Raw genomic sequence first — 10,389 nt, 5'->3', positions numbered from 1 at the left:
ACTGGAAACTAGGGCTTGATGACGAGAGTGAGAAACAGGACATTTTATTAAAGTCGAAGAATATTGAGCACTGATGTCAGAATGACGACGTCTGCCCCCTGAAAGCTTTCAGTAGAGCTGCATGCTATTAAACATGTAGGTCTTTAAAGCTTGTCACGTACTGCAGCTCTCTTTAAATGCATCAAATAATACGTAACAGACTCTTCACAATGATCAGGGCAAAGGATGTGAATCAGAGGTGCAGATACTGGGTTAAGCCGTCACTGCCAGCAAATACCACATATGCATAAGATGCAGCCCGAATGGTTGGTTTTTTTTTTCTGCTGGTCCTGCAAGAAACCCGGAACAAATTACACCATATTTTACCGGGACAAATAGATTACCTGGATGTGGCTGGAACAGTCTGCGCTCTGACAGTGATTTATGGTCGGCTGCTATCACATTTTGCTGTTCGCACTGCAAGGTCAGAACATGCATAGGACACACTCTTCACAATGCATGTGCACAATATAGAGAGCAGCTCCAGCCTCAGCTGCATTTTTAAACCGTGGATTTATCCCAGTCAGTGATTTTAAATATGTGAAATAAAATATGGATACTATACCGTCATGGTGAAATCTACTTCTGAAAAAAAAAATCATTATTTTACAGCAATATATGTTTGGTTATTTGTTATTTACAGGATCCCTATTGGCTAAATGTCACAATAATCAGCTCATTTTCCTTGATACTATTCTTGACATGCAATGCTTTATAATAACACATTACATGATAAAAAGTAACTACATTTTATATATTACTGTATCAAGTATATTAACATTGCGAAGCATACATTTCTTTTTGGTATGTGCTTACAGTCAAATAGAATAACGTTTTTGAAAGATCCATACACAGGTGATGTTGCCAAAAAGCAAAAACACAAAAAGCAAAACCCAAATATCAAAAACCAGCACAGAATTATACCTCCTACTCTTCGGATTATCTTTTTTTAAAAATGTATTTTTATGTATTTATTGATTTTTTTAGGCAGATGCTATAAATGAGGTACTTTTTTTCCCCAGTCTGTTGTAATTCTGTGAATGCCACTGTAATAACACCACCAAAACAATAGTGAGCAGTTTTGTTTCTATACCATTGTGTTGAGTTTCTTCATATAATTCAAACAGTGTGCACTGAAACACAGCAGATCATGTTGATATTGAAGTTAAATGTTAAAAACAGTTGCTTTTGTTAAAATTACTAAAACAGAAAAAAGAGGAGCCAACTGAGTCTATTGGTACTACAAACAAGATAAATATAGTTACAGCCTAATAAAACATATCACATTTTATTTTAAGGAAGCATTAATTTTTGCAAATCAATATGTGGTATTTATACAGAAAATGACTATCAAGCAGACAAATTTCAGTTGTTGCAATCTGTGTTGCTATGACGTCTAGTTACAGTTCTAGGTACACATCAGGCTAAAGACTTGATGATACTCTCTTGCAGATGGACACATGCACAGCTGTGCACACTAAGTATGCATAGCTGCTATTACTCTGCAGTACTTTCTAGGCCACTTAGAGTCCACTTTGGAGGATGTGTTTTAAACATGCTGACTAGATCGGCATTCTGAGCATGCACTATACTGTAGCTGTTGGGTAATCACCCTTTGTGCTTTCATGGCACAAATTTTGGGTTACACTTGAACATTTGATCAGTGGATCCTTCTGCAGAGCAAACAAATCCTTGAACACTTGCCTACAACATACTTGTGCTCCATCTATGGCATAGGTTCAACACCCAAATATAAATGAAGCTTAAGGCCTTGGGTTGTGCACGACAACATGACCGTCACTGGCAAAGTACTGGTGTTGTGATCAAGTTATTCTCGTAGATTAATCGTAGGAACTGGACTTGCTTGATTTCCTTGAAGAGGTTTCACCTCTCATCCAAGAGGCGTCACCAGTTCTGACTGACTAGTTGGGAGTTCCTGATATTTACATCCTTAAGGAGCCATTATCACTGGAGTTTCGGTTTCAGTTCGGGGTTTGTTGCTCCTCCGCCTTGTTATGCGAGTTGCTAGTTCTCCCCCTGCCACAATGGGGTTGGTTAGGATCTTTTGTGGCTAAGTGTGAATGTGGTTTCAGGTGAGAGGTGATGCCTCAGACCTCCACCTCTTTGAGGGATGGTCTTTCCAGTTTGACATAGATGGCTTCTATCACCCCTCTCTCAAACCATCTGTCCTCTCTGGCCAAACTCTGTACATTATTGTCTTCAAATGAGTGTCCTTTGTCCTTAAGATGCAGGTGGACTACTGAGTCCTGGAACTAGTCAGTCCGAACTGATGAAGCCTCTTGGATGAGAGGTGAAACATCTTCAAGGAACTCAAGGAGCTACAATTAATCTATGAGAATAACTATGACCTGGATGACTGAGAATCTTCACAGACATGTTGTGATCAAGTGTGTTACTGCTGTAAACTACTTGCTCACTAAACCAATCCTGATTCATGTTCTAACTGTAACAGCAACGATGTAAGTCTAAAAATGTCAGGACCAGAATCTAACACTTCCTCTGCTTCAGCAGCGTGGAAGCAAATCAGTGATCACATTTCTGCCGTAGCGCTTCACACTCACAAAGAACAACACAACCATGTCGGAAACCCTTTATTGTGCTGTTATCCGTTTACACTTGAATGCTATGGAACTGCAACATTGGTAGAAAGATAAAAGCTGAAGTTAGCCCTCCTGCTCCCCCAAACCACTGTAGCCCCGAAGATAACAGTCGTAAATATACCAAATAAATACGTTTATTATCAGTCAGCGGACGTCCCACCGAGTGCAAATACTGTCATTAATCCTGTCTGGAGAAACAATTTGGTTACCACAAAGCCATCTACTCAGGAATCACCTTCTCCTATAAAGAACGAAGGGCTGTTGTATAAAATGACAAATGGTTGCGTAGAATAATTAAAAGGCTTGAGTGGTCCTTTATCTCTTTGTGTGGCTCTGCTGAGAGCAGTTTTCCCCCAGCAACAACGTGAATATGTGTTTAAAGCAGTGATGAATGACTCATTGTGCATCAGCTATTTTGGCAACAGAGTGATGATAACAGGACAGGATGAGCCGGTTAATGCCTCAAATATTTAGTCAGACTTAAAGTGTTTGAACAGAGAAATGCCAAATCTGTCGAAAATAACAAAACTGTGTTCAGTTACTTTTCCATCAACAAAGGACTCCAGGAGTTGGAGTGTTTGGATCATTTGATTCTTTCTTTTGTAAAAACCACATGCACACACATTTTAGCTCATGTGCAGGTTATATAATGAGATAAATAATTTATGTTTTCTGCATTTTTGAAGTATGAAAAATGTGACTGTAGAACATAGGTAGTTTCTGTCATCACTTCTGAATACTAATAAAGCAAGCACAGAATATAAACAACAGTTTTGCATATTGTTATTATTACTTCATATTCTGAAAATCAAATTATTTGTATGTACGACAACGGAAAGGCTTTGTGTACTATTTGTGTGAGAAGCTACTTGTGTGAGCATCCAGCGTGTAATATCTGAGTGAAGAACATCACATGCTGTTCTCATAATCACGGATGGATAGAGGAGTTATGTATTTTTCCCAGCCTTATGTAACTGTACCTTACTCCTCCACATCTCCGGGGAGACAAAGGCCAGCAGTCCCTGCAGCCTCCTGGAGGACAGAAAAGGTTTCGCCATCAGCTCAATCAGATTTTGTCTTATCAGGAGCAGACGCAGAGTCAGAGGTTCTTATTGTTGCCATCACACAGACATCATGAGACTTTAAGGAAAGAAAAAAAAAAAGATGCAAAGAACATTTGCACATTCTAAAAATATCCAGATTATACCCCGGGGCTAAAAGAAATCCTTTAAGAAATCTGAGCTATTATTACACTTTGACATTCCAGTCATTTCCTGTGTGGTGCCAGTTACAGTGAGGACCTTTATTTAGGGAGGAAAACGCTGCGGTTTTGCTTTGGTATTGATTTAATTCTGCTTTATTTTGCAGCTCTGCGAATTCCCATAATTTTTACGAGACGTTTCTTTGATATATTGATGTAATTTCACACTGATTATGAACCAAACTGGGACAGTCTTCAGAGTAGATGCAAGAAGTATAACACTGGTCTATCTATGGCATAGATTCAACAGTGCTACTCAGAAAAATATGCTGGTACAATCCCAATTAATTCAAACCAATTAACTGCAAGTTAAAGCTAGATTTTTTTTTAAGAATATGAAAAATCAGTGATGCAACACATGCAGTATGAAGACCCAAACTTCCAATAATATATCAGAGATGAATAACTTTTTACTTGGAATTAAATTAGCATTTCCTTGAAGGGAATTCTTCTGGAAACAAGCGTCTATTTTTAAACTTAACACAATTAAAATAGCAGTATCTGAGTTAAGTTTGGTGTGGACAGAGCCCTGACCTCAAATTGCTCTGAATAGTTGGTGTAGAAGCTCAGTTTTCCAGGTCATGGTAATACTGAGAGCTTCAGTTTAAGGCACCTGAACTTCTCATTGTTGGTTCTTGGAGACGTTTCACCTCTCATCCAAAAGGCCTCCTCAGTTCTAACTGACCAATGAAGAGCCCTAAATCTATACTGTCCACCAACTCGCATGCTATTGGTCCATTCTTTATCCTAATACTCAAATGCTTTCAGATATGAATGGTTGTGAAAGAGCTGTGTCAGCTATGGATAACTCGGGATGCTAATGGAGGTGAAACTTTCTGTGAAGAGATATCAAGGGTCACTGGGGGGCTGGAGCCTATCCCAGCTGACTCAGGACACCCTGGACAGGTCGCCAGTCTATCACACGGTTACACTTAAAGAGCATTCATATTCACACAATTTAGAATCACCAATTCAAGGCTAATTGAGACATAACTTCTGGTGCTGCTGCACTGCTACGATCCAGGCTACTTGTGCTGCTGCAAATGTTTGTGTGCATTTTCTGTACTCAGAGTATGAGTGGTTACCTTCTGGAAGAAGGTTCAGAGTCCCACACTGCTGATTGAACAGGTTTGAAAATTCATTTGTTCCGGCTTCAATTTGGCTAATTAATAAGTAAAATAGCTCTAATTTTTGTTTGTTTGTTTGTTTTTTTAAAGTGCCTTGTCTCATGAAATTAGACTATGATATTCATTTTATTCTGCTTTTACTTGATGTATACATATATTTATTTATTTGTTCTATCTATTAACTGTATTTTCCCTGTTTGTGTCTGCTTGTGTTGGCTGCAGCATGGGTGAAACAGCCCAAGACAAATTTCCCACGCCGGGGACAACAAAGTTAATCTTGAATCAATTAACCATTAAGAAGAAGGCAGAGATCCCAGGCGTCCTAACCAGGATGTGAACGGGGGATCTTCTCACTGCAAGGCAACACTGCTGACTCACAAAACACTTTGGGTCTGATATGACCAAAGCCCAGTGATGTTCACACATTTTGCTGAGGTGTATACTTTTGGTCACACAGCATGCTAGTGAGGGGCAACAGACTTAGATATAAGGTGCCAAAGTATGTGTGGAAAACGTACCCTTTAAATCATTGGTGGGCAATCCTGGTCCTCGAAGGCCACAGTCCTGCATGTTTTAGATGTTCTTCTCTTGATCAGCTCATCATCCAGCTCTGCAGAAGCCTGATAACGATCCTGATCATTTGAATCAGGTGTGTCGGAAGAGGGAAACATGCAGGATTGTGGCCCTCGAGGACCAGGATTGCCCACCCCTGCTTTAAATAATGTGGGATTCATCCCTACTCTTGTCCTGTGGATGCTGGACCGACATGCAGACAGAGTAGAAAGACCAACACGTCGGTGTCTCTGGCTCTGAAACATCCAAATATACGACTTTCATTAGCTTTCCAGAGAACGGTATGAGTTGTGTTCACAGAATCAGACAGTGTGCGTGGGAAGCCAATGATGTGCTTGCTACAGTACAATAAACATGTAAAAAAAAAAAAAAAAAGTCCTGCTCCTCTTGCTTGTTTTTCAGTGTTTGGGGACAGGTGGCCCAGAGTCACATTTTGGCAGCAGGTCTTGACTTTCTGATCAGTAATCTGCTCACTGTCTGCTCTGGCTGGACGATACGAACCTGTGGAGTGTTGACCATATTGTATGTTATTATGTTTCACTTTCTGTGGAGGAACAGCATCTGTTTCGGGTGTCAGGTTCCCCAGAGAACAATGTTTCTGAGCCGGTGGACTTCTTTTATTCATTGCTGGTTGTCTTACCAGCTGAAGCTAACAGACTGGTCCCATGAGTAGGAAGTGTTAATAGATATTTTAGAGGTGCTGATGTATGAATAATTTGATTAGCACGCTTTATACCACGCTACAGTGAAAACATATTGCATTCCAAGCAACAGAGTGAGCGCTTTATGTTAAATTAAAAACTGCTTTGCCTTTGTTGTTGTTTGGGTGTGTCGGCGCTTCAACGGCTTTAAGTTTTCTGTCAAATGAAATAAGGACATTAGAGCAAGGTGAAGAATCAAACACGTTCATAATGATGGTATAAATGTGCTGATAGTTTGCAGGTTTTTGTGCATCTTTGATGCTACATTTGATGGAAACGTGATTAGTTGTGCGGATTTATTGGACAAATTAAAAACTTGACCTGATTATGGAATTAAGTCACCAAAGAAATCACCAAACTGATTCATATTCAGAGAGAAACATAAAAAAATGATGGCAGGCTGTTCAATTTACTTTACACCAAATAAATAATCCACTCTTTGTGGTGGAGGATAAGTTAGGAGACCCAGAAACCATTAGAATAAAAGATATAAGAACCACTAATGTCAGCCTAAAATGTCATCACCTAGTCCAACCACTTCATTAAATGTAAGACTACCAGATAGAAGTTCTAGTTTAATGATTCAGATAAACATTTTACAAACATCATTTTGATTGGTTGGGCTGACATTATAATGCTGGTAATTGCATCAACTTAATATTGTGTGCAACTTTAACTCAAATTTGTGCATTAGTTGAATTAAAACTAAATTCAATTTAAGGTAACTTGATCAAATTGGCTTCTGTAGTTTCAAGTTTCCTTCCTTCTGAACATTGGAGCAACTTAGTTTTTAAAATTTGCAAACCTAGAAACTTATAATTATGATATTAAGCACATTAAACTCAAAAATTACTTTAAAAATTCAGTGTAAATACTACTTAAAACAACTTCTTATGAGTAACCAATTTAAAAATTTGCATTTAGTACTCAGGAACAAAACTAAATCTGTGTAGTTTGTTGGTTGAACATAATCTCATTAGAAATTCTCTGAACTCAAAAAGATCGAGTCAAACTGTTGCCTTACATTTTTTTTCTTGCTGAGGTCAAACACTATATTCCACAACAGAACTTACAACAGCCTCGTGTTTGATCCTGAAGCGCCGTCACATGTAATACGGACACACATCAGGCTGAGCTCACAACAATCACCTTTAACAGTTTCCTCCTCAGTAAACTGAGGCCTGTGTGTGCGATTCCTGCGAGTGTTTGTTAGTCTGTTCACACTTTGCAAACGAGTGCAAACTGGAAAAGTTGTAAAAATCATTAAGATTTTTATGGCAAATCTCTATTAAAGCAGCATGTGGCTTTTCACAGTCAGGAGCTTCCCTTTAACGTTTAATTAAAATCAAGCCGGGATAACGGTTTAAGGGAGAATTCCTGTTCATTTAAACTTTGATCTTAGTTTTGTATCTTTTGCCAGCATTTACATTGGTAATAAAAACACCGCTTTGATAGTAACAATGCTGATTTAAGGGTTCATTGTGGCCTGGAAGAAAGTGCATTCCTCTACTGAATTTGGAGTTGCCCATAACAGGTCAAGGCTGTCTGACCTCATGTGTTCATCCTTGGACTACCTCCACCTGCATCAAAACTGTCAAGTGCAAATAGATAAAATGATTTTATGCTCATTTCATATGAAGCAATACATTACAGCTGCCTAGAACAGCACTGCAGTTGAACACTGGATTGAATCTTTTTAACTGCTTAGCTGAAGGAAACAAACTGAGCAGAACCACAGCGGGAAATAAAATGGATGCAATTCATTAAAAAATATATTCATTTATCAACATGTTTGCTGAGTTCGAGAAAAATGAGAATGTGGTAGCAAATAATAAAGATGTAGAATTGTTGAGCATAACAGTAAGGTTTCATTTTGTGTTTGTGTGTTAAACTTTAAAAGTGTAATTGTTACAATACAGATAAAATGCAGATGAAATGCAAAAATATTTACCAGGTAGTTTTTGTTGTAAACCTCTATTAAAGTTTAAACAGCGTCTTCCTGGTTGAACTTTGACTTTTTGTATTTGCCAGTAGGGCTGTGACACTATGTCTGTGCTCAGTTTTGGCAAAGCCCCCACACAAAGTGACCTAGATACTCTCAATAAATTGCTAGCCTGTAAAAAAAAAAAAAAAAAGTCAGACAATCAAATCGTTTCATGGTTTTTGCTTTTTCGACCTTTCCAGGAATTTTAAAAATGCTGATGCCCCAGATCTCAGGAAATATCTCTGAGACTGTTTTAAATGACCAAACACGTGATCACGCTGTTTGACCCAATTTGTAATTACTTTAAATGATCCTTTAAAAACAACAACAACAACAACAACAACAAATGAGAAGTAAAAACACACACACACACACACATTGCTGACAGTGATATCAGAGTCATACTGTCAGCATTTCTCCTTTCGCTGCGATGTTGTCGTATCATGGCAGCTGGCAAAGGCAAAATGATTGACACTGATTGCTGCATAAACAAGCCGGCAGATATAAAGGAAAGTATATGAATTTATATCTGTTCAAAACAAGGCATTTGGCTTGAGGCAGTTTTCAAATCAGCAGGCCATGAATATGAAATCATTCAAAATTGCGCTGAGCAGAGCGACTGGCGGACATCTGGTCGACTGTTGTCTGTGCCGTGCTGCCGGCTTGTTAGCATATCAAAGACTCAAATGCATTTTTCAGACAGAAAGAGAGAAAATAGCACGCTTGCGAAGAAGAGACAATAATTTGAACAGTGATAACGGTGTTTCATTTGGGCATTTGAGAAAAAGCACATTCACTTTGCATAATATCCGGAAGAAGACGTTACACAAGCGGTGAGCTAATGAATATAATCTGCCAAGAATTTCAGACAGAGTCGCTCTTTGTTTTGGGTTTTTTTTTTCCTTCCTGCTGAAGTCGAACCCCTCCACCTCAGCACCGCCGCCACTGTTATCCAACCTTGTTTATGAGCCTCTTGTACTGTGAGAATACGTAACACGCAGCGCAGAAGAAAGAAGCGACCAAGGTTATTCAGCTGCAAAGATTGCCCTGAACCTTTCTCCACTTTCTGAATTCATTTCAAAGAGACGTGAAATTGTCACTTTTCACGTAATCTCTTGCTGCGCCGTTAAGCAAGGACAGCCTCGCTCGCTGTCGACACGCAGCCTCGCTTTCCTCTCAGAGGGCTGCGTTTTCCCCCCAGAGGCCTGAGAGCTCGTTCGCCATCCTTTGCATGCGTCCAGTAAGCAAACAACTTGCACTCAAACTCATGATGAATCAGTGTCAGAGTTCAATAGCAATAAGCAAAGGTCTTATTTAATAAATGTTTTAAGTTTAAATGAATGTGTTTGAGCTGAACAACATCAGCTGCTTTTAGTTCGATTAAAAGATGCTCTGCTTTTCTGGTTACGCAATTTCCCAAAATAACCTTTATGACGGGTCAAGAGCACTTCACTGCAGTCTTAACGTCCCAAATGCAGCCCCAGACTACAGAAGACAGAAACAGTCTCATCATGACATCCTTTAGGTAGCTGTTGTGTAGCTTTCTCTCATATCACACACTCTTCATGAGCAGATGGATGATCTTTTTCCCGTCTGAGAACTTAAAGGAGCCCGGTCTCTCCCCCAACTAATCATTTGAATCAAACGTTTGAATGCACAGGATGTCCTTTAGCACCATTTTTAACACACAACGTAATTCAGTCGACCTACCAAAATGCATGAACATCAGAAACAGACACCATGAGTCTGTAGCCACATGTTGTTGACAGTGATGAGGTAGGTGTTGCCACTGTGGCGTCTTTTCAGGCACCAAGAGGTTTGTATCGAAGTTTAGTGTTGTGAAAGCAAACCGAGTAGTTTTGGTGCCTGAACTTAAGCAATCAGAATCAAGTGAATACAAGATGTAAGCCACACAAGGAAACAACGGTAAGTGAAAAAGTCCTGTGATAGTGTATCACAGTACTCTGTGACTGAGCTGCCATCATACATCCTTATGAGGCTCTTTTAACCCTATTCGGGACTCTTGGGGCCATTTGGTTTTGGTGACAGGTTTTCTTTAACCTAGAGGGACATTTGTTGTGCA

The sequence above is a fragment of the Stegastes partitus genome, unplaced genomic scaffold (assembly GCF_000690725.1).
Source record: "Stegastes partitus isolate 25-593 unplaced genomic scaffold, Stegastes_partitus-1.0.2 Scaffold1353, whole genome shotgun sequence".
NCBI lineage: Eukaryota > Metazoa > Chordata > Actinopteri > Pomacentridae > Stegastes > Stegastes partitus.
The sequence above is the reverse complement of the archived record's forward strand: the minus strand, read 5'-3'. Positions refer to the sequence as shown.